The 25,186-nt window shown below is 42.7% G+C and overlaps 1 long non-coding RNA gene across 2 annotated transcripts in view; it reads left to right on the top strand.

Annotated features, from left to right (window-relative positions):
- LOC308197533 overlaps window positions 1-17,788 on the top strand; it is an 84,509-nt gene extending 66,721 nt beyond the window's left edge. For both annotated transcript variants that reach the window (XR_013953058.1, XR_013953059.1), the window contains 2 exons: window positions 5,565-5,682; window positions 17,548-17,788. This is a non-coding gene — a long non-coding RNA (uncharacterized lncRNA). The remainder of the gene's footprint in view (window positions 1-5,564; window positions 5,683-17,547) is intronic.
- The last annotated feature ends 7,398 nt before the right edge of the window (window positions 17,789-25,186 follow it).

Below are 25,186 nucleotides of genomic sequence, written 5' to 3'. Positions count from 1 at the left end.
TAATCAGCTTATGCTAAATGGCTGTATCACATTCTTTGCAGGGTAAATTTTTATTTATTTAGTTTGCACATCACTTAAATTCAACTTTTTTTTCTCATAAGCAATATCTGTTGAAAAGTCTACAGGAAAGCTGGTGAGGGACTCTTTGTCAGGGAGTACTGAAAGGACAAGGGGTAATGGCTTTAAACTGAGAGAGGGAAGATTTAGATTAGATATAAGGAAGAAATTCTTCACTATGATTGTGATGAGGCACTGGAACCAGAGTGGTTGCCCAGAACTGGTTGCCCAGAGAAGTTGTGGCTGCCCCATCTTTGGAAGTGTTCAAGGCCAGGTTGAATGGGGCTTTGAGCAACCGGATCTTGTGGGTGGTATCCCTGCTTATGGCAGGGGGGCTGGAACTAGATGATCCTTGAGGCCCCTTTCAAACCAAACCACTCATGATTCTATGATTCTGTGGTTCTATGATTTTACCTTACAATGAGAGTGCACTGTTGGTTTGTGACCAATGCAGCACCTACCATAACTCTTAGTAACATCTCAGACTATGCTGAGTTACTTTTTGCTTCAGGTGGGATGGTGCTTTTGCTTTTTGAAATCTATTTCTTAGATTTCAGTTAGTCTAATTCTCAAATTTATCAAAGATTTCCTAGACAGAAGGGTCAGACATTCCCTTTAGCTTTTCCAGGTCACCAGCTAGACACTCAGCCATCGATCACTGCTGTTTGAGCTTGACGCTCCATCCAATTCTCTGCTTACTGAACTGGCTCCTCATTCCATGCATACAGTCAACTTTCAGATAATAAGAAAAAAGAATAAAAGAAAAACATAAAAAGAAAAAAATCAGTTGTGAATATTAGTACATGATTGGATGCAATTCAAATATCAATGACTTCTACCAAAATAGAATTTAAGAACTTTGTCCCTAGACTGTAAGAAGCCTAGAAAAATTTTGAAAATGCAGAGACAAAGATGGGTGGAAATAATATTACTCTAAACTGAACACTGGAAATGGCAAAGTAGTGGGAAATTGAAGAGATGACTGGAAAAAAAAAATATATCTCAGATAAAAGAACTGATATTGCTTGATTGTGTTCATAGAAAAGATGGGAAAAACAAGAAATCTGCATTTCCAACAAATGTTAAGAAGAAGCTAAAGAATTATTATTATTAAAAATTAAAGAAATATTATTTTCATTGCAAGCGCACATTTTACTGTCCGCTAGAGTAGCTGTGCAAAACATGTTTATCATGACTCTTCAGAAAAAAAAATCATTGGCTATTTAGTGATGCAGGGGATTTTTTTTTTAGCCACTACATTATCTCAGCAGATAATTTAAAAAATAAACTTATTAACCTTTGTAAAGGAACTTTCTAATTAATCATGTATTTTATAGTTCCATTAGCTATGCGTCCAACCAAGTCCAGGCAATCATATTTAATTTCTCACATACTGATTTATAAAGGATAGTTTATTGCCACTTGCTCATTAGCAATTACAAGTAGGACTTCTGCAGGAGGTTGTGCTTCTTTTGTAATTAAACCTTGTTAGGATACAAATATGAAATGTAGGTTTTTAACAGTGAACTGTAATGTGTTGGAAGACTAATAAAATTTTGGAACTTGTAAATTGAAACATTTTGGCTGATCTAACTGTTTTATTTCTTTATACTTTCCCAATCCATATCTGAGTGGCATTAAGATGTAGGTACCCCAGAACTGGTGATACATTTTGCTTCAAAGAAAAAATTTTTTTTGCAACATTATATTGAGTTTTAGCCCTACAATAGCTGTTAATTAGTATCTTAAAACAATTTAAGATATTCTAGGGTCTTTAAAAGAATTTAAGTCTCTGGAAATTATATTTTTTTAATATAGAAAACATACAGAAGTATTCAAGTTAGACAACAAAACCTTCTATCTGTTCTTGCTGCTGGTTTTTTTCACACAAATTAGAAAACATTTTCATCACAGTATGATGAAAAATGTTCTCAAAACATAATTAATGAAAATGTATTTTTTTTTTCATTTTATTATGAAGAAATAAACTGTATTGCATCATCTGTGGAATGTTCTTGTAAAAATAGTTAGATCATTTAGTCAAATGAATTCAAGAAGTTCAGAATAACTCAGGCTCAAGGACAATAAAAATTCATGACTTGTCTCTCTAGTGTCTGTAGTTTAGCAATTTTGCAAAAAAAAAAATTAAAAAACACCATTTTAGAAATTAATACAGTCTTTTACCATTATACGTTAATTACCATTATATATACATTGCAGCCTAACAAACAATGGATTTTTTCTAAGCATCAACACACTAAAATGAAATTTCAAGAAAAGAGCTGCATCAAAGTCTGCAGACCTTGACCAATTGATTAAACAAACTTTTCAAAACATTTAAGTAAACAGAAGCATGAAACAGAAAAGACAAGAGCTGCAACAGTATATGAAAGAGAAGTTTTGTAGTCATGTTGTTCCTTCATCTCATTTCAGTACTCTAGTAATTTCTAGACAGAAATTACTATTTCTGTCTAGGACCTTCTGGTGTCCTGGTGTCTAAGTGTAGGTGGAAGAAGTTAAAAAAAAAAAGTTCCAGTAAAGGAATGTGGAAGGACCGTGCTTACTTCGATTTATAGTATCGATTTTGTTACAAAAGAGGCTTTCTACAGACTTCATGAAGAAAAAAGTGAAAAGGGGACATATTCTGGAGCAATTAAGAATTACTCTCAATAGAGAAGGATCAAGAAAGGAAACATTTAAACAAATTGAACAGTTTGAAGTACATGGCACCTGATGTGATTAACCCAACATTGCAGAGGGAGGGATCTGGTTGATAAATTTGTGAGGCCACTCTTACTTCTGAAAGGCCATGGTGACTAGAATCATAGAATCATAGAATATCCTGAGTTGGAAGGGATGCATAAGGATCATTGAGTCCAACTCCTGGCTCCACACAAGTCTATCCAAAAATTGAGACCATATGACTAAGTGCATAGTCCAAACACTTCTTGAACTCCGACAGGCTTGGTGCTGTGACTATATCTCCCTGGGGAGTGTGTTCCAATGCGCGACAACCCTCTCAGTGAAGAATCTCTTCCTGATATCCAGCCTGAACCTCCCCTGTCATGGCTTGACACCATTTCCATGGGTTCTATCGCTTGCCACTAAAGAGAATAGACCGGTGCCTGCCCCTCCACTCCCCCTCATGAGGAAGCTGTAGACTGCAGTGAGGTCTCCCCTCAGCCTTCTCTTTTCCAGGCTGAAGAGGCCAAGTGACCTCAGCCACTCCTCATATGTCTTCCCTCTAGGCCCTTCACCATCTTTGTAGCCCTCCTCTGGACACTCTCCAATAGTTTCATATTCTTTCTGTACTGTGGTGGTGCCCAGAACTTTACACAGTACTCGAGGTGAGGCGGCACCAGTGCAGAGTAGAGTGGGACAATCACTTCCCTTGACTGACTAGCAATGCCGTGCTTTATGCACTCCAGGATACATCCTGGGGCTGCTCCCTGAGGAGCCTGTTCCAGTGCATGACAACCCTCTCAGTGAAGAACCTGTTCCTGATACTCAGTCTGAACGGCTTCTGTCGCAGCTTCAAGGCATTTCCAGGTTTTGTACTATTATGAAAACATTCCCCTCCTCCCCAAGACCAGCTGACCACAGGTTTGACTTGTGTGGTATAGTATGAATGACAGTTTTGGGTTATTTTCCTGATTAAGCTGTAGTGATCAAGCTCAGGGCTGCCCTACAAGTTTCCACAAACTGCCATGATAAGTGGTTGGCTTGTTCTTCTGGCATTATATAGTACCCATATGGTTACCTAGATGCTATTGGCATTGCAGGTCTATACTACAGAAAGGTAGAGAGTAGTTCTTTTTGAGCATCTGTGCAGTTTCATGGTCTCTCACATAACTACACCATTACTTCCTGTTAAATCCAGCCAAACCTTGTGGCGCAATCTGTAATTTCCATCTCTGTTTCACTGTTATTTGTTAAGTATGGAGGCTTCTCATGTCATGTCCCATAGTTTTCCTCCACTTCTTGAAGTCTAATTCAGGCCAATGCTAAATTATATTGCTTTCAGCCCAAAAAGTCTGAACACACACAAAAGAAAATGTATCAGTCTGCATTTTCATAAAAATAAATAAATAAATAGGGAAATAGAATACTTACGTGTGGAAAAGAAAGAAACTGAAGAACCCAGACTTCCTCACTGTGTAGCAGAACAAAAGACAGATGCAGGGGAAGATGATGAATGGTTGGTACCACTCTGTTCTTTTCCCTTCAGCCTTTCCATTGAGCCATCAGAGTACTACTCAGAGTATCAGAGAGTAGCTGCACTGAGCAAGCATTCTCAGAGTTCTCCTCAGGTAATAAACCAAAGGAAACCTATCCATATTGGTCTTGGTTTGCATGGTAAGATAAATGCTTAAAAAAAATGCCAGCCACATCCTGGGCTGCAACAAAAGATTCATTATCAGCATATCAAGGGAGGTGATTCTCCCCCTCTATTGCATTCTCATGAGAACCAAGCTGGAATAATGCATTCAGCTCTGGGGCCCACAACATAAGAAGGGTGTGGACTTGCTGGAGCAAGTCCAAAGGGGGGCCGTGAGGATGCTCAGAGGGCTGGAGCACCTCTCCTTTGAAAATTCTGAGAGAGTTAGGATTATTCAGCCTGGAGAAGGGAAGGCTCCAGGGAGACCTAATAGTAGTTCTTTTGTACCTAAATGTAGGCTGCAAGAAAGTTGGAGAGGGACTTTTTACAAGGGCATGAACTGATAAGACAAGGCATAATGGTTTTAAACTGAAAGAGGGAAGATTTAGATTAGATATAAGGAAGAAATTCTTCACTATGAGGGTGATGTGGCACTGGAACAGGTTGCCAGAGAAGTTGTGGCTGCCTCATCCCTGGAGGTGTTTAAGGCCAGGTTAAATGGGGCTTTGAATTACCTGATCTTTTGGGTAGCATCCCTGCTTATGGCAGGGGGGCTGAAACTAGATGATCCTTAAGGCCCCTTTCAAACCAAACCACTCTATGATTCTATGATTCTGTGATTCTATGATTTTACCTTACAATGAGAGTGCACTGTTGGTTTGTGACCAATGCAGCACCTACCATAACTCTTAGTAACATCTCAGACTATGCTGAGTTACTTTTTGCTTCAGGTGGGATGGTGCTTTTGCTTTTTGAAATCTATTTCTTAGATTTCAGTTAGTCTAATTCAAAAAATTTATCAAAGATTTCCTAGACAGAAGGGTCAGACATTCCCTTTAGCTTTTCCAGGTCACCAGCTAGACACTCAGCCATTGATCACTGCTGTTTGAGCTTGACGCTCCATCCAATTCTCTGCTTACTGAATTGGTTCCTCATTCCATGCATACAGTTCCTTCTGATCCAATCTATTTTATGATTCTACAATTTTAAAATAATTAGAGGGCAATAAACTTATGACTAAATTCTGTGTTGTTTTTCTTCCTACTTTTTCTTTTTCACATTGATGTGTGTAATTTACAATGATGTTTGTGCCACCTCCAATTTTGACCTGAAATTTTTGATCCCATAGGAAATAACATAAAAGGATTAAATTGCAGAAAATATAGCCTATCACAGTTGCCATATGTTGTTTACCACAGTCCAAACTAAGTGATCAAGGAAAATCTTGAGCATGTTGAAACCTACAGGTAAGATTTATAGTTCTGCAGTGTGTATACTTATTCAAGGTCTCTTTGATTATATTACATATTTAGCCAGATTATGATTACCTTCATTGCATGGCTGCTTGATCAGCAAACCTGTTATATGATTCAGCCCCTTGGTTAATGGTTAGAGTATAGTGTTGTGTACTCTAATAGCAGTCAGAGGATGGTAAGCGAGGAAGCAAAACCTGATAAATGCTGTCATCTAATGTAAGGGAGATAAGATTAAGATAAGATAAAACTTGCGTTAAGTGGTGTAGCTAATTAGCCATTATAAATCTGGTCGTGTTCAGGGTACTGAACTATCATGATCATGGATTCACAAATAATGTAGCACACTCTCACTCTAGTCGTAGTCGCATTCCATGAACTACCACAGCCACACTTAAAGAGTTTGGTCGCATTCAGTGAGAACTATCACGGATGGCTAGGATCAATGCAATATAGTGCAATTTATTAAAGCAACATGTACATGGGTTCTTTGGATTGCCAGCAATAAATTCACTGTCTGCGAAAGCAAACTAGCATGCCAAAAGTACACAGATAACACAGCCTGGCTATTAACACGTTAAAAGGCACAAAGATTAGAGATTTCTAAGTTTCTGCAGAGACACCTGGAATAACCAAGTGTTCAAATCTTGCCCCAAATCGTCCCAATGAGGGGGAAGAGAGACTCAGCCTGTTAACTGATCCCAGAAGTCATGATGGCATCTCCCCTCACATCCTCTCTCTCTTAAGCCAATTTATATTTTTTTCTGTCTTTTAGGTGGAGCTTGAGTGACTCTAGTCATGCATATCTTGGTTACATTTGGTGAAAAGTTTTTGTGCTTTCGTTTAAAGGTATAGGCTCCAAGAAATTCAGAACACGTTCTCAGTGAGGGGTGGTCTCACCTTGGAGGTGGGTGGCTTTTGGGATGGAGGTGTGTTTTGGTATTATAATGATATTATAATGAGCAAAGTTCACTAGAGTTCAGCATGTTGTCAAAAACATGACAGGTCATTGGCTCAGGGTAGCAAATGTACAGCTAATTGGTCTCAGTGTGCGCAAGAACAATCAAGTTCCCATCTTGTCACAGAGCCTAGCCACGGTGTCTCCACTCCACTCTATACTCTGTACTGTTCCTTAGAGTCAGAACACCTGGTTCCCCCAGTGCAATCAGCATCTAAGGTTGGAGGCCTAGGGAATGCTTAGGTAGTGCAGCTACATTCCACACTGAAAGCTTCTTCAATGCTGTACATTTTCTTTAAAATGTGAATATCAGTTTAATTTCCAAGTCACTTTAGGTAATTATACCACAATAAGGTAAGGTAAGGTAAGGTAAGGTAAGGTAAGGTAAGGTAAGGTAAGGTAAGGTAAGGTAAGGTAAGGTAAGGTAAAAGATAAGTGAGACCACCTGAAGAAAAAAGTTCAGAATACCTTCTTAGTCTGAACTGAGTGAATATATGCAATTTCTGGAAGTAATAGATACAATTATATGATTCTCCAACTACTGAACTTATTACTAGACATAGCTGTTTAACAAAACCTTAAGATAAGGAAACAAAAATGAAAGATAATCTGTCTGAAAATTAGCTTTAGTGATTCCTCCCTGCACCTGTCTCTGCCCTTATAGAGAGCTGCGCTAATTACGTGTAGATTTTGGCAAATCATGTAAGTTCAGATATACTGAGTAGAGGTCATCTAACCAAGAGCACATGTTTTCAAAGGAGACATCTACATCCATGCTGGTACTCTAGGGTCCCTTTTTAGTCAATAGCAAAAAAAGGAGGTATTTCCAAGGCACTATTGATTTCTCCTAAGATTGATGTTTAAAATAGATCACTTGAATTGTACCCTGAAAGTGCTTATTTCTCTCCCTTGACTCAAGAGGGAATGACTAGCTCAGGTCTGTCCACTGAAGATGTCTGTATTACAGACATCTAAAGTTTGATTAAATAACTCATAACTTGTTATCACTAAACTTTCTAAGAAAAGGTAATTTGTTAACTCTCATTGTCAGGGTCATTTTCTTCAGATGTTTTTTAGCCATCTGCAAAGACACTCTGAAAAGAGAACACATGATTTAAAAGCAAAAATTAAGTATTTATTAACTATCTCTCAGAAAAGAAAATTAAAAAAAAAAAAAAAAAGGTTGTAATGGTATAATGGTATAAGCAGTATTATGCTTGTAGTCCCAAAAACTACTCATAAGGTTTTGCTGGCTAGGTAGAGTTCAGTCAGGAATAAAATGGTCATTCTCCATGGCTTTCTGGGACAGAGTCTCAAGTTGAAGAGTTGCCATTTTCTATCCAATTCTCCAGATTTTTTTTTTCTTCACAATTTTATACCTTTTCATGGTAATACTGTTCTTCAGTCCTTGAAAAACTAAGAATTCCTGCTCCAACAATTGTATCTCTGTATCTCTTTACCTTTCATATCTTTCATGGTATTACTCTATGAACTTCCTTATTAATCTTACTCACAACCTAACAGTTCCCTCAGAGATGTAAACTTAGGACGCTCAGTTGGTTCCTGCCAAAACTTGGACCCCTGGACCACAGATAGTGGAATCCATGATATGGAATAGGCAGGGTATGGATTAAGCAACATTCATCTGTTATTTACAGGAAATGTAAATGATTCACTGACATTTGAAAGCAACACACTCTTCCACACACCCACAAAGACATCAAATGATGGCTTGTCATTATAACTGGCTGTCATTATAACTGTTGTAATTATACCTGCATGAATCACCCTGAAGAAGGGTAGGAATTTGGGTCATATCTGTGAGACTACTAAGAGTTAAAGCTACTACCCTATTTAAGGGTTGTGACAGCTAAAGAGCCTGTGTAAAGCATACTTACATCTTACACTGAAATATTTGCCAACTTGTTTGTTAAAATATAAAAATTGCTATGTTTAATCTCATTTTATTGTCACATAGATATATTCAAGTTATCTAATTGTGAAGTTGTGGTTGTTCAATAAGCAATTCAGACATATACATGCTTACAGTTGGCTGCTCATAAATTTCCATTGCTTAAAATGAGAGTGCATTAACAGAATGATTTATAGGAATTTTGGTTACTGTCAGGATTAAGTCTTTAAAGCTTAATCCTGAAAATCTTTGTGGTGATGAGCAGTTTCTTAAAATACCTGATAATACAATATTTAAGGAACATTTTAACCTTAAAGTACAACCAAATAAATTATTAGAGAATAAAAGCTCTTTTAAGATATCCTCTTCATGAAAGGGTAAAATTAAATTAGTACTAAACCAAACTGGTTTCTTAGTTTGGGTTTTGTGCCTGACCTCACATCACCATGGGTGTGGAGTTAAAAAAATATATAATAATAAAGTCATATAAAGATTTTCTGTGTGTTTTACTAATATCAAACTATTATTTTGGCATAATTTCTCTTTTTGTCTTAATTTTAATTAAGTGTTTTTTTGAACTGTGAATTTTAACAATCAAGAGTATTAAATCAGAATTTAATAGTTTAAGGCCACATTTCATCTATAGATTATATAGAGAGGCATAAAGGCAAAAACAAAATAAGAGAAAATAGTGTACAGGAATATTTTGATTCTAATCTCTAAATGTCGGAGAATCTTGCTGGGCTGCTGTTCTTTGGCCTCTCTCTTTACCATGCAGTAAAGTGTATATGTAGAAAGAGTATATATCATGCATATCATGTAGTATATAATGTCATGCAATATATATATATATATTCAGAAACTTTTTTCTGTTGTTGTTTGTTTATAGCATACCACTGAGCTACGACAGGTGCTTTTGTGGATCCTTCTTGACCTACAGTAAGATATATCCTACCTGATTTTGGCCTCCTAAGAGTCAGCCAGGTTATGCTAATCATATAGGTACAGATAATGAAGAGAAATAAGCCTCTTTAGGAAGCAGATCTGTCTCTCCATATATTTAGGTATATTTATATATATTTATCCATATATTTAGCTAGGTAACTAGCTCAGATTTTGGATGGAATTTATTTTACCTAACTTTAGGTAAGCAAGTGAGACAGGAGTTTAGGTTTCCATTACAGTCAGTATTGTTCTAGCTAGTAGTCAATGGAGTTAATGACAAACTTTAGATGAACCTTCCCTAACAGCACTTATATCAGCATCAGTGCAAAATGTCGATATATTACCCACAAAAAAAAAAAAATATTTTGTTCAAACATGCCTATTTGACAGATTATTTCAAACATAAAATTTTACTTATATTATTATAGAACCCAGAGACTAAAAAGTGACAGTTGCTGCTCTCTACTGATTAAACTGTCCACTTGGCTTTTCGACTGCTTCTAGTTAACAACACATGGTGTTGTAGTTGCCTTTTTCCTGTCCATAGTTTTAAGTGGGTTAATAACTGGACGATTCCCCTTCCATTTAGTGCATCATCCTGTTTCAGGAAGCCCTGCCTTTTGGAGATACAACTGCTAAGACACTGAGACCATTAATTTGATCAAGATGGTTCAGCTCTTCAGTGGGAATAAATAGTTTTCTTGTATGCCCTTATGTAGTGGGTGACCTCAACTGACAGCTCAGCACCCATGTTATATGGTATGGAGTATCCCTTTGGTCAGTTTGGGTCAGTTGTTCCAGCTTTACTCCCAAGCTTTTGCTTATCCCCAGCCTCCTGTCTTGGGGGAGACAGAAAAGCAGAGGCGGCCTTGATGCTGTACAAGCTCTATTCTGCAATAGCTAAAACACTGTTTTGTAACCAACACTGTTCTAGTAACAAATCTAAAACATAGCACCATGCAGGGTGCTATGAAGAACACCAACAAGTACCACAGCCATTCTTCAAATGTAATTATGCGTGAAAACACTGGGACTGATTCAAGTACATAAACATATGCATTTAGTGTCACTGGGCTGGCAGATATACACAAGACCTATAGGAGACACATGGACTTTGCAGTGACAGATTCTCTAGTTCATCTGCAATGGCATGGGATACCTATGTTTACTCAAAGCTGAATTCTGCCTAATACTGTGTTGTGTTTTAACCTGGCCGGCAGCTAAACACCACACAGCCGTTCGCTCACCCTCCCCCCTCCCTCTCTGGGATGGGGGACAGAAATGGGAAAGTGAAGCCTGTGAGTTGAGATAAAGACAGTTTATTAAGACAGGAAAATAATAATAATAATAATAATAATATTATTACTAATAATAATGTGTACAAAACTAGTGATGCACAATGCAATTGCTCACCACCCGTTGACCGATGCCCAGCCTATCCCCAAGCAACCGGCCCCCCCACCCTGGCTAGCCACCCCTATATATTGTTTAGCATGACGTCAGATGGTATGGAATACCCCTTTGGCCAGTTTGGGTCAGCTGTCCTGGGTCTGTCCCCTCCCAGCTCCTGCTGCACCCCTAGCCTGCTCGCTGGCAGGACAGAGCGAGAAGCTGAAAAGTCCTTGGCTTGGTGTAAGCACTGCTCTGCAACAATTAAAACATCAGCATGTTATCAGTGCTCTTCTCATCCTAATCCAAAACATAGCACCCTACCAGCTGCTAGGAGGAAAATTACAGTATCACAGTATCACAGTATCACAGATTTCTAGGTTGGAAGAGACCTCAAGATCATCGAGTCCAACCTCCGACCTAACACTAAGTACTCCACTAAACCATATCGCTAAGCTCTACATCTAAACGTCTTTTAAAGACCTCCAGGGATGGTGACTCCACCACCTCCCTGGGCAGCCCGTTCCAATGCTTAATAACCCTTTCGGTAAAGAAGTACTTCCTAACATCCAACCTAAAACTCCCCTGTCGCAACTTTCGCCCGTTCCCCCTCGTCCTGTCACCAGGCATGTGGGAGAACAGACCAACCCCCACCTCTTTACAGCCTCCTTTAAGGTAACTGTAGAGAGCGATAAGGTCGCCCCTGAGCCTCCTCTTCTCCAGGCTGAACAAGCCCAGCTCCCTCAGCCGCTCCTCGTAAGACTTGTTCTCCAGACCCCTCACCAGCTTGGTCGCCCTTCTCTGGACTCGCTCGAGCACGTCCATGTCCTTCCTGTAGCGAGGGGCCCAAAACTGAACACAGTACTCCAGGTGCCGCCTCACCAGAGCCGAGTACAGGGGCACAATCACTTCCCTAGACCTGCTGGCCACACTGCTTCTTATACAGGCCAGGATGCTGTTGGCCTTCTTGGCCACCTGGGCACACTGCTGGCTCATATTCAGCCGACTATCAACCAATACTCCCAGGTCCTTCTCGGCCAGGCAGCTTTCCAGCCACTCATCTCCCAGCCTGTAGCTCTGCTTGGGGTTGTTGCGCCCCAGGTGCAGGACCCGGCACTTGGCCTTCCTGAACTTCATACAGTTGACCTCAGCCCATCGGTCCAGCCTATCCAGATCCTCCTGCAGAGCCTTCCTGCCCTCGAGCAGATCGACACACGCACTTAGCTTGGTGTCATCTGCAAACTTACTGAGGGTGCACTGGACGCCCTCATCCAGATCATCGATAAAGATATTAAAGAGGACCGGCCCCAGTACCGAGCCCTGGGGGACACCACTAGTGACCGGCCTCCAACCACATTTGACTCCATTCACCACAACTCTCTGGGCCGGTCTATCCAGCCAGTTTCTAACCCAGCGAAGCGTACGCCAGTCCAAGCCCCGAGCAGCCAGTTTCTTGAGGAGAATGTTGTGGGGAATGGTGTCAAAAGCCTTACTGAAGTCAAGGTAAACCACATCCACAGCCTTTCCCTCATCCACCAAGCGCGTCACTTGGTCATAGAAGGAGATCAGGTTCGTCAAGCAGGACCTGCCTTTCATAAACCCATGCTGACTGGGCCTGATCGCCTGCTTGCCCTGCAAGTGCCGCGTGATGACCCTCAAGATAATCTGCTCCATGAGCTTTCCTGGCACTGAGGTCAAACTGACAGGCCTATAGTTCCCCGGGTCTGCCCTGCGGCCCTTCTTATAGATGGGCGTCACATTTGCTAGCCGCCAGTCAACTGGGACCTCCCCTGATAGCCAGGACTGCCGATAAATGATGGAAAGCGGCTCGGCCAGCTCCTCCGCCAGTTCTTTCAGTACCCTCGGGTGCATCCCATCCGGCCCCATCGACTTGCGCACATCCAAGCTCCGTAGCAGGTCGCCAACCATTTCCTCATGGATAGCAAAGGCCACATCCTGCTCCCCATCCCCTTCCACCAGCTCAAGGCACTGAGTATCCAGAGAACAACCGGTATTGCCGCTAAAGACTGAGGCAAAGGCGGCATTAAGCACCTCAGCCTTTTCCTCATCCTTAGTAACTAGGTTCCCCCTCGCATCCAGTAAAGGATGGAGATTCTCCTTAGTCCTCCGTTTTGCGTTGATATATTTGTAAAAGGATTTTTTGTTGTCTTTAACGGCAGTAGCCAGGTTGAGCTCCAGATGAGCTTTGGCCTTTCTAATTTTCTCCCTGCACAGCCTCGCTACATCCTTGTAGTCCTCCTCAGTGGCCCGCCCTTTTTTCCAAAGATTATAAACCCTCTTTTTTCTGCTAAGCACGAGCCGCAATTCTCTGTTGAGCCAGGCCGGTCTTCTTCCACGCCGGCTCGTCTTTGGGCACGTGGGGACGGACCTCTCCTGTGCCATCACGATTTCCTTCTTGAGGAGCGCCCAGCCTTCCTGGACTCCTCTGCCCTTCAGAACCGCCTCCCAAGGGACTCGGCCAACCAGCGTCCTGAGCAGCTCAAAGTCAGCCCTCCGGAAGTCCAATACAGCAGTTTTACTGGTCCCCTTCCTGGCCTCGCCAAGAATAGAGAACTCTACCATTTCGTGGTCACTCTGCCCAAGACAGTTTCCGACCACCACATCTCCCACCAGTCCTTCTCTGTTTGTGAAGAGAAGGTCTAGCGGGGCACCACCCCTGGTAGGTTCACTGACCAGCTGCGTCAGGAAGCTATCTCCCACGCTCTCCAGAAACCTCCTAGACTGCTTTCTCTGTGCCGTGTTGTGCTTCCAGTATATGTCTGGGAAGTTGAAGTCCCCCACGAGGACAAGCGCCGACGATTTTGCAACTTCTGTCAGTTGCCTATAAAACTCCTCATCCGTCTCCTCATCCTGGTTCGGCGGTCTATAATAGACCCCCACCAGGATGCTAGCCTTGCCGGCCTTCCCGCGGATCCTAACCCACAGGGATTCAACCTTATCATTCCCAGCCTGGAGTTCCACAACATCAAAAGATTCTCTAATGTAGAGAGCCACGCCACCACCCCCTCTGTGCTGCCTGTCCCTCCTGAAGAGCCGATAGCCAGGCATTGCAGCACTCCAGTTGTGGGAGCGGTCCCACCACGTCTCCGTGATGGCAACCAAGTCGTAGCCTGCCTGCTGCACGATGGCTTCCAGCTCCTCCTGTTTGTTACCCATGCTGCGTGCATTAGTGTAGATGCACTTCAGCTGGGCCATTGTTTCCCCCAGCACAGCTCCAACAAGCCTTGTTTGAGCCCCGTCCCCCTTCTTACCTAGTTTAAAGCGCTCTCTATGAGCCCCGCCAGTTCCTGGCCTAGGATCCTTTTTCCCCTTGGAGATAGGGACCCGTCTGGGGCCATCAGGCCGGGTGCCGAGTAAAGCTCCCCATGGTGAAAAAAAACAAAATTTCTGTGCTGGCTCCAGCCTCTGAGCCACCTATTAACCACGCGAGCTTTCCGTGTCCTCTCCGTGTCTCTCCCTTCCCCCGTAGGGATAGACGAAAACACCACCTGCACTCCCGCTCCCTCCACCAATCGTCCCAGCCCCCTATAGTCCTGTTTGATAGCCTTGAGGCTTCTCTTTTCAACATCGTCACTGCCAGCCTGGACTATCAAAAGCGGGTAATAGTCAGAGGGGCGAACCAGGTTTGGAAGCTTCCTGGTGATGTCTCTGACCCTGGCCCCAGGGAGGCAGCAGACTTCCCTATGTGTGGGGTCAGGCCGACAAATAGGGCCCTCCGTTCCCCTGAGGAGGGAGTCGCCCACAACAATCACCCTTCTTTCTTTCTTGGTGGAGGCAGTCCTGAGGCGTGGAGTCAAATTCCTCACCTCAGGCATCCTCCTGGGTAGGCTTCCTACCTCATCCTCACCCACCGGTCTCTCAAGCTCCAGGGCCTCAAACCTATTGTTCAAGGGCACCTGGGAAGGCGGCACCGGAAGGGGAGGGCATCTCCTGCGAGGTCGAGCAGGGACCTGTCTCCATTCCTCCTCAACTCGCAGGTCCCCTCCCTCTGCCCGATGGCGACAGGGCAGGGGGTCCAACCCCCTTTGGAGGGTCTCACCCTGGTCCCTCTCCCTCCGGTCCTGCAGGGAGTCGCTCCACCAGTCTATCTCCCGCTCGCACTCCCTGATATCCCTCAACCTCTACACCTCCTCCTTGAGTTCTGCCACCATGCGGACCAGGTCGTCCACCTGCTCACACCTCACGCAAGCAGTCTCTCTGCCTCCCGCCGATGGCAGCAAGAGGCTCAGACACTCCCCGCATCCGGAGACCTGAACTGCCGCATGTTTGGACGGGCAGTCGGTCTGGGTGTGTACTGACTTCCTAGAGAAAGCACCGTGCCTGGTGGAGACCATTGCAGCCCAGCTGACAGGAGAGTGCCGTTGGAGGAGTTGTCCCTATGGGCGGGTGTGAGCGCTCCGCCCTTCCTGCCCGCCCTAACTGCCTCGCTAACTGCCGCGTCACTCCCTGTTTGCCGGCCCTGGTCGCCGCGCTCCCTAAGGGCTGCCTTTGAACGGCCGGGGGGAGGAGCTGTCGCTGACGCTGCTGGCTCCGCCTACGCCTCGTCAGCCTCCCTCACGAGGGCTGCCGGTGCCTGGTGGCTCCCTCACGTAGGCTCGATGCCCAGAAAATAGCCCTGCCTGTCCCGATCCCGCGCTCCGCTGCAGCACGCGTCTGCCCCAGAGCCGGTCGCCTCGGCAAGTGCATTAACTCTGTCCTAACTAAACCAGGACATACTGTTATGACAATAAAACCAGCTAATTTAGAATAATTTGACATTAATTAGAGGATGTTTTGTTTTGTTTTGTTTTGTTTTCTTAAACTTCATAAATATGTTGTCTTCTCTTGCAGAAGATTTTCCATCAGACTTTTTTAATTCAGTGTTGCACTAACTAGAACTTAAAATACTCAAATTTCTGTGTAGCCAAAAAATTAAAAAAAAAAAATGAGTTTCATGTACAGTGAATTATTATATCACTTAGAATATGTATTTGTTTTAGAACAAGTCACAAGAAGAAAGAAAGAAGAAAGTTCATTAGATTGGGTCTTTGTGGACCCTGAGGCTAAACAGCAGAGGACTCATTACAGTAGGGATTAAATCTGACTGAAATGTTAAAAAACTGAAAGCCAAAATTAGTTCATTCTATATAACATCTAGTTATTTTCAAACCTTCATAACCATCATGAGAAGGAAATCAATTTACCCCAGGGGTTAGTAAGAGGACAGAAGTTACATACCCGTTTTCTTAAACAATCTTTTCAATATGTACAAATGGAAAAGGAAAAACTCATGATATTATTTCAAATAGACTCTGTATTGATGATTACAGAGATGACATTGAAAACAGTCAAGAGAAAGCTGGTGGGTAACTTTGTGATACAAAAACAAAAATAGTTTCATTATTCAGAACTGACGTTATAGTTTTATTTATATCTAGCAAGACAATTTTGGTGCTTGTTTGATTTTACAGTGGAAATGCAACTAGGTCACAGGATATAAAACTGCATTTACTTCTATCTTAAATGAGGAACTTGTGTTTGATGGCAGTACATCTTCCAGAGAGAAATCTAGTTTTGACCTGAAGACATCAAGAGATGAAAAATGTTCTGTTTCTCTTTATACTGTATTCAAATGAGAAACTATTCTGATTGCTCATTGAATTTGTCTGGCTTCACTCTTTGCTGGTTCTTGTTATGTTCTTCTCTGGTAGGTAAAAGAGCCCTTTTAGTACATGGCTACTGTTTCTTGTGAAAGTGCTTATGACTTTAACTAAAGTCACTCAATGTAGTGTTTTTGATAATATAAATAGATAACGTTCTTGATATCTATCAATAGATATTTCCCTAGAAGTCATTTAATAGAGATGGGAAAAGATAAACTCTTTGGTCTTCTCAAAACTGTTCTTGTTAAGTATGGAAAAAAAAATGTATGTGTGACTTCAGTAGCTGTGTCACACATGCTAAATACAAACATTACCTTACTTACCCAGTTTATCCCTCTGTGAATGGCACTGGTCCTTTTTGTTAAGACATCATGTGGGTAAATCACTTTATTATTATTATTATTATTATTATTATTATTATTATTTACAAATGACACAATTTTCCATCCTCTAGTTGTGGCATTCATTCCTGTTCCAGACATCGAACCATTTTTGTGGCCTTATCAAAATGAATTTGCCTGCATAGACCCCAGCCTGCAGCTGTGCCTATTAACCTATGTTAAAAAATTCTGTACTTCTGTGCACCCGCCACCCCAACACCATGCTCTTGCTCACCCAGACTACATTCCAGGGGGACAGAGTGAGAAACAGAGAAGGCCTTGATGTTGTGCAAACACTGTTCAATAGTAGCTAAAACACTGCTATGCTATCAACATTGCTTTGGCCACAAATATTAAGTACAGCCACCATACGGGCTGCTATGAAGAAAATAAATGCCATCCCGGCCAGACCCATTACAACCAGCTACTCTCAAAATACTTACGAATTTAGGTCAATAATGGGGCGTTCACTTTTAACTTGGAAATCACTAGTATGATACATGTAGTCTGCCAGTAGATTACTCTCCCCTACATATTTGCACAATTATAGAAAATACTCCCTCCCCACAGACACCCTCCTTTTCAGAAGTGATTTTTTGTTTGTTTTTACAGCTATCTTACAAGAAACAGAAAGCTTGAAAACTGGAAATCATAGCTCTGGACTGAATATGATCCACTGTGACATAAAGATTTTATGCAGCATTATGTTGTGGCTCAGCAAGAATAAGAGAGAGATGTACTACATTTGTAGTGGTTGTCTTTGACTTTAAAACAACTTTGCTGAAATACCAGACTGTGGAACTGTTCCAACTATGTTTTTATTGTTGTTGCTGTTGTTTGGGCCTTATGTATAATACAAAGCACATTTTTAATGTTTTGAGGTTATTTTTTGTTATGTAGAAGATGATTGTTAGGATCTGCCCCAATCTCCCTACTACCACATGGATGGAACTTGTGGGACATAATTGTCACACTGTAGTATCATGAATTGAGGAAGAAACACACAATTTCACTTGTTAGGCATCTGGGGTTTTTCAGCATAAGAGAATCAACAGCTTCTTAGGAGAAAACATGGATTCCTTTAAACTAAAAACAAGTGGCAGAGGAATACATTTTCATATTTACATTTGTTCATTTCTTGTCATAATTTTTATTCAGTGGGTTCTTAATAATTTTTACAGTATCTGCCTTCTAGGCCACACACAAATGCAGGGATAGGCACTTGGACTGGTGTTTCTTTTAAATGTAAAAGCTTTCAAATTACTTCATTAAGAAGGAAAGGGGCATTTAATCTTAACCTATCCATTTCAATAGTTAATATGAAAGGCTCTGTCATGATAGCATCTGAGTATCTCATTATCTTTATTGTGATCTTTCTCACAACACGCCTAAGGAAAGAAAAAAAAAAATTGTTTTTATTTTAAAGAGGTGAAACTGACTCAGAAAGATCTAAAGGCCAAAGCAATGAAGAATTAAATACTGTAGTCTTAAAGTCTAGCTTCTTTCTCTGTTGGAATTAAATCTGCATCTCAAAAATGTACCTAAGTGAACCCTCTATAGCTTATTCTTAAAAATGATGTAAAAGCAAGGAAGTGTGGTCCATTCTTATGTGGAAAAGGAAAGACACAGCTGAGCTCATGAATCGATAGTTAGACCTAGGAGTTTACTGTCCTTACCTGGCGTAGGGTAAAAGATGCTTCTGTGTTCTGAGGACTGTTCCCGTACTTTAAATTAATGTACAAATGGATACAATTCATTTCCCTTTGCTCACTCTTCTAACACTTTTCTGGAGCAAAATATTTGCATTTTCATAAAATCCTAAAATCTTGTGAGTTAGAAGGACCCATGTGGAACATTGAGTCCAACTCCTGACCACACCAGGCAACCCAAGAGTTAGACCACATATTTAAGAGCATTAACAGCATTGTCCAAACATATCTTGAACACCAGCAGGCTTGGGGCTATGACCACTTTTCTGGGGAGCTTGTTTCATATTTTGACCACCCTGTCAGTAAGAACTTTTCCCTAATATCCAATCTACACTTTCTGTAATGCAGCTTTAAGCTATTCCTTCACGTCTTGTATTAACTGGAGGTAAATTAGTACTAGAGCTGATGTGCCCAACAGATTTCAGATATAGAAGAAATGCATAGTTTTCAACAAGATGCTCAATAATTACCAGGGTTCTAGTCAGAGTTGCTTTCTGTATCTTGGGTAAACTGGATAAATGAAAGTTGGGAGACATCTAAAGTTTTTGAGCAAAATTATGGTCTATGCTGTTGAAGATGGCAATTAGCAGCCTAATACACACTTTTATAAGGTAAACTAAATAATAGTGAAAATTAATTTCTTTCCTAAATTTTGAAAATATAGTTAATTCAATAGTCACATATATTATGAAAAAGTAATTTTCATAAATCAAGTAGAATTCCAGAAAATAGAAATCATTCATTCCTGGAGAAATTTGGGCTCAACCATTCCCTTGCTCTTCATAAACTGAAGAACTTTGTGGAAAACGAAACCTGAGAGCTCTAGTTCCCTAAGGAGATTTATTCAGTAATAATTAACAATAAATGATAGTTAAAGCAACATTTAGTATGTATAGCTAACACACACACACACACACAAAAAAGTAAATATTCTAAATAAATCTCAAAATATTTGGGTTATACTGCACACATCATCCACGTCTGTCCAGTTGAGACATTTTCTGACATACAAGAAAATGATCTTCTGAGTCTTTAAATCATTGACACAATATGCCTTTCTCTGCTAGAGGTGTTTTGCTGGGATCTCCAAGCAGAAGTGAAAAGTAAGAGAATAATGAGGAAGTGGCAATGTGGTGACAAAACTCAAACAGGCTATACAAGAATTCTGAGTAGACTCCAGCTTAGCCTCAAATTGTGTCAAATCAAAGCAAACTCTACATTCACTACTGAAACTTCAAGTAGTAAAGCATAGAGAAAGAACGCACAGGAGAAAGAACATTCTTAGAAAGACGCTGACATATTTTTTTAAAACTTTGTAAAAAATCTCCAGCCGCAGTCACCAATGTGGTTACTTGGACGGAGGGCTCGGGAAAACACACTGCCATCCAGGTCTTGGGCTGCAGGGTGTGCCCGAGTCTTCTGTCGGTATCCAACAGCAGCAGCGAGTGGTATACCTGTGGGAGGTGTGCCCAGATTGAAGAGCTGCTCAGTCAGCTAGCAGAGCTTCAGGAGGAGGTGAGCAGGCTCAGGAGCATCAGGGAGTCAGAGAGGGAAACTGACTGGTGGAGGTGTACTCTACCCTCTCTGAGACAGACTCACGAGCCTGCCACAGCACAGGTGTCTTCTGCTGCGCAGAAGACAAAAGTTCTCTCATCCCGCCAGGCAGTAAGAGGAGACCTAGGCCAAGGGGGGGAATGGAGGCAGGTTCCTGTTTGGGGTGGTAGGCAAGCCCTGTCCCTGTCCACCTCACCTTCCCATCCACCCTTATATAACAGGTATGAGGGTCTAGAACATGACAGTCAAAACACTGAAGTAGATGAATGCCCGTCCCAGTTGGAGAGGGTGCCTAAGGCAACCTACCCCCCGCATTGCTACATCATCTGTCAAAAAAGAAAGAAGGGTTATTGTCATGGGGGGCTCCCTTCTGAAAGGGACAGAGGGCCCAATATGCCGACCGCACCCAACCCACAGGGAAGTCTGTTGCCTCCCCAGGGCTCAGGTGAGAGACTTTGCTAAGAAAGTCAAGCGCCTGGTATGTCCCACCGACTACTACCCGCTACTGGTCTTTCAGGCTGGTAATGACGAGGTAGCAACGAGAAGTCCAAGAGCGATCCAAAGGGACTTTAGGGCTTTGGGGTGACTACTTAAAGGACCAGGGGCACAGGTTGTATTTGCCTCTGTTCTTCTGATAGGGGGGATCAATGCTGACAAGCAGACTCATCACATTAACATGTGGCTTCGGGACTGGTGCAGCCAGCAGAACTTTGGGTTTTTCGATCACGGGAAGGTCTACACGACACCGGGTCTGCTGGCACCACATGGGATGTGCCTCTCTCAGAGCGGGGTGAGGATTTTTGCTCAGGAGTTGGCAGGGCTGATAGATAGGGCTTTAAACTAGAGTCGAAGGGGGAAGGGGATAAAACCAGGCATGCTGGTGATGAGCTAAGGGATGGTGTGCTAGAATCAGAGGGACTGTGTGCTAGTGAGGCCCTTCAGTTGGCTACACAAGGTGCTGCGTGTAGGGAACTGCATTTGAAGTGCTTCTACACAAACGCACGCAGTATGAGGAATAAAATGGACGAGCTAGAAGTCTTGGCCCAGTCCCACAGCTACGACACCATCAGCATAAACGAAACCTGGTGGGATGAGTCCTGTAGCTGGTGTGTTGCAATAGATGGTTACAGGCTCTTCAGGAGGGACAGGCAGGGTAGGCAAGGTGGTGGGGTGGCGATGTATGTGAAGCTTGGGCTGGACTGTGTGGAACTTCAAGTTGGCGATGGCAAAGTTAAGAGCCTCTGGGTAAGGATTAAGGGATGAACAAATAAAGGGGATGTCGTTGTGGGAGTCTATTACAGACCACCTGGCCAGGACGACAACGCCGATGAATTATTCTTTGCAGAACTAAGAGATGCCTTGAGATCAACTCCCCTTGTCCTTATGGGGGATTTCAACCGGCCAGACGTCAACTGGGATCACCTCACGGCTGACATGAGCAAGTCCAGGAGGTTCATAAAGCACCTAGATGATAACTTCTTGGTGCAGGTGCTAAGGGAGACAACTAGGAAAGGTGCCCTCCTAGATCTGTTGCTGGAGAACAGAGAGGGTCTTGTGGTAGACGTGGCAATTGGCAGCTGTTTCAGTCATAGTGACCATGAAGTGGTTGAGTTTAGAATTTATGGTGACAGAAGGAAAACTGCCACCAAAATTTCAGCCCTGGATATGGGGAAAGCAGACTTCAGGCTGCTCAGGGAACTAGTCAGCAAGGTCCCCTGGGAAACTGCTTTTGAAGGCATTGGTGTCTGCCAGTGCTGGTCAATCTTTAAGCACTGCCTCCTAAAAGCACAAGATCAGGCGATTCCAAAATATCGGAAGTCAGGCAGGTGGGGCAGAAGGCCGGCCTGGCTGACCAGGGATCTTCTACTGGAGCTTAGGTGAAAAAAGAAAGTGTACGGCTGCTGGAAGGAGGGTCAGGTGATGAGGAAGGAATACAAGGATGCTGTTTGTGTTTGTAGGGAGAAAATTCGTGTGGCCAAAGCCCAACTAGAGTTGAAGCTGGCCATGTCTGTGGGAGACAATAAAAAAGGTTTTTTATAGGTATGTGAACAGAAAAAGGAGAACCAAAGAAAACATAGGTCCACTACTTGATGGGGAACGTCTCCTCACAGACAATGACATAGGCAAAGCAGAGAAGTTTAATGCCTTTTTCACCTCTGTCTTCAACACTGACGATGGGCTTCGGGACCCAGGGTACCCTGAGCTGGAGGACCATGACAGTGGGAATGACAAACTCCCAACTGACCCTGAACATGTGCGGGATTTGCTGCTACACCTGGATCCATACAAGTCCATGGGTCCAGATGGAATTCATCCCAGGGTGCTTAAAGAGCTGGCTGATGTCATCACGGGACCTCTCTCAATTATTTTTCAATGATCCTGGGAATCTGGAGAGGTCCTAGTGGACTGGAAGCTGGCAAATTTGCCAATTTTCAAGAAGGGTACGAAAGAAGACCCTAGCAATTACAGGCCTGTCAGTCTCATGTCAGTGCCTGGTAAAATTATGGAGAGGATGATCCTTGAAGTTACTGAAGTGCGCCTGGGGGACAATGCAGTCATTGGTCCCAGCCAAATGGGTTCATGTGGGGTAGCTCCTGCCTAACAAATTTGATTTCCTTTTATGATAAGATCACCCATCTAGTCGATGAAGGGAAACCAGCTGATGTGATCTTTTTGGACTTCAGCAAAGCTTTTGACACGGTTTCCCATAGGATCCTACTGGACAAAATGTCCAGCATACAACTTAACAAAAACATCATACAATGGGTGAGCAATTGGCTGACGGGCAGGGCTCAAAGGGTTGTGGTAAATGGGGCCACATCTGGCTGGCGAATGGTCACTAGTGGGTTCCCTCAAGGCTCCTTTTCAGGGCCAGTCCTCTTCAATGTTTTTATAAATGATTTGGATGTAGGACTAGAAGGTGTTCTGAGCAAATTTGCCGACGACACCAAACTTGGAGGAGTTGTGGACTCGGATGAGGGTGGAAAGGCTTTGCAGAGAGATCTGGACAGATTGGAGAGCTGGGCGATCACCAACCACATGAAGTTTAACAAAAGCAAGTGCTGGGTCCTGCACCCGGGACGGGGCAACCCTAGCTATACGTACAGACTGGGCAACGAGATGCTGGAGAGCAGCACTGCAGAGAGGGATCTGGGGGTTGTGGTTGACAGCAAGTTGAATATGAGCCAGTAGTGTGCCCTGGCAGCCAGGAGGGCCAACTGCACCCTGGGGTGCATCAAGCATGGAATCGCTAGTCAGTCGAGGGAAGTGATTGTCCCACTCTACTCTGCGCTGGAGCGGCCTCACCTCGAGTACTGTGCGCAGTTCTGGGCACCACAGTACAAGAAGGACATTAAACTGTTGGAGAGTGTCCAGAGGAAGGCGACGAAGATGGTGAAGGGCCTAGAGGGGAAGACATATGAGGAGCGGCTGAGGTCACTGGGCCTGTTCAGCCTGGAGAAGAGGAGGCTGAGGGGGGACCTCATCGCAGTCTACAACTTCCTCGCGATGGGGAGTGGAGAGGCAGGCACTGACCTATTCTCCGTAAACACCAGTGGTAGGACCCGCAGGAATGGTGTTAAGCTGAGGCAGGGGAAGTTTAGGCTGGACATCAGGAAGAGGTTCTTCACCGAGAGGGTGGTTGCACACTGGAACAGGCTCCCCAGTGAAGTAGTCACTGCACCAAGCCTGTCTGAATTTAAGAAGCAATACACTTAGTCACATGATCAAAACTTTTGGGTAGACCTGTGCAGTGCCAGGAGTTGGACTTGATGATCCTTATGGGTCCCTTCCATCTCGGGATATTCTATGATTCTATATTAGGAGGGTTAATTCTCTGACTTGCTTTTGCTTGAAACGTTTTCTGGAGCCTTGTCTACATAGTACTTAATGCAGTGATTAAGTAAGCACCTAGCTGGCAATTATTTCTTCATTCTGAACTGGTAGCTTTGGACTAAAAGGAATTTAAACTGATAATTACTAAGATCATTCTCATTACTTCTTCCATGCTAATGGCAAAATAGATAGTGTAAATATTTCAGAAATTGACTGTCTAATAAATGAAAGGCAGCTATTAAGAAATAATTAAATCCATGTAAATGTCTTCTCCAATTGTACCATCTCTTTCAACATTTGCAAAGGAATGCTATGTTGGAGGAATGAACATGTTGAGTGTTTTGGTTAAAATGAGATTTGTCTGGCATAGATGCCTGCCACCAGAATATCAGGTGCTTAGAATTTGGATAACAGCCTACACGGACAGGTAAGTCCTTCTCAACCTACAAATTTCATATGCTTATGAGTACAGGGAGCAATGGATATATGAGAGTCTTCATGCACTTGCAAGTCAGTCTTCCTAGACTTCTGTCATGAAAGGAATTATGCACTTCACTCATGAAAAAAACAGCAACAATATATTTGATGAAAATAATGATTTAGGAGGGCTTAATCATGAATGAGACAGTGGTTTAATGAAGTTCTGGTGGTAAGTGCAACATTAACAAGATTTGTTATGGCAAAAAAATGACAGGGTAGGATTAAAAGCATTGGGGATACCCTTACTTTGAGTCACGAGGTTCAGAATGGAGTCCTTTTTCTCATTCAAATTCTAAGGAGTCCAGAAGTAAACATCTTCCCACCTTCTTCCCTACCTGGCCCACTGAAAGCTTTTACCGATAAGCTTAGCCTAAAAATCCCCTGACCTCTTCTTGTAGGGGTGGCTTGTGACGTGCCTTGCTATGAGGCTAGGATTCTCTACTGGGATGTAAGATCCTGTTCTGTAGTCGTCCATTGGCAATAGCTAGGTTGAAATTGCATTCATAATAGAGGAGAGACAGTAAATCATGCCTGTATATGCAAGATTGATGTATTCTACTAGTTGTGTGGTTGTATACTCTTCACAATCTCCATACACTGTGAATATGTTGGATGACTGAGTCTGTCACTGAAAGGATTAATGTGTGTTACCTTATATCACAATTTCATTTATA

This window comes from Anser brachyrhynchus (genome assembly GCF_964034855.1).
Source record: "Anser brachyrhynchus genome assembly, chromosome: 1".
Classification (NCBI taxonomy): domain Eukaryota; kingdom Metazoa; phylum Chordata; class Aves; order Anseriformes; family Anatidae; genus Anser; species Anser brachyrhynchus.
The sequence above is the reverse complement of the archived record's forward strand: the minus strand, read 5'-3'. Positions and strand labels throughout refer to the sequence as shown.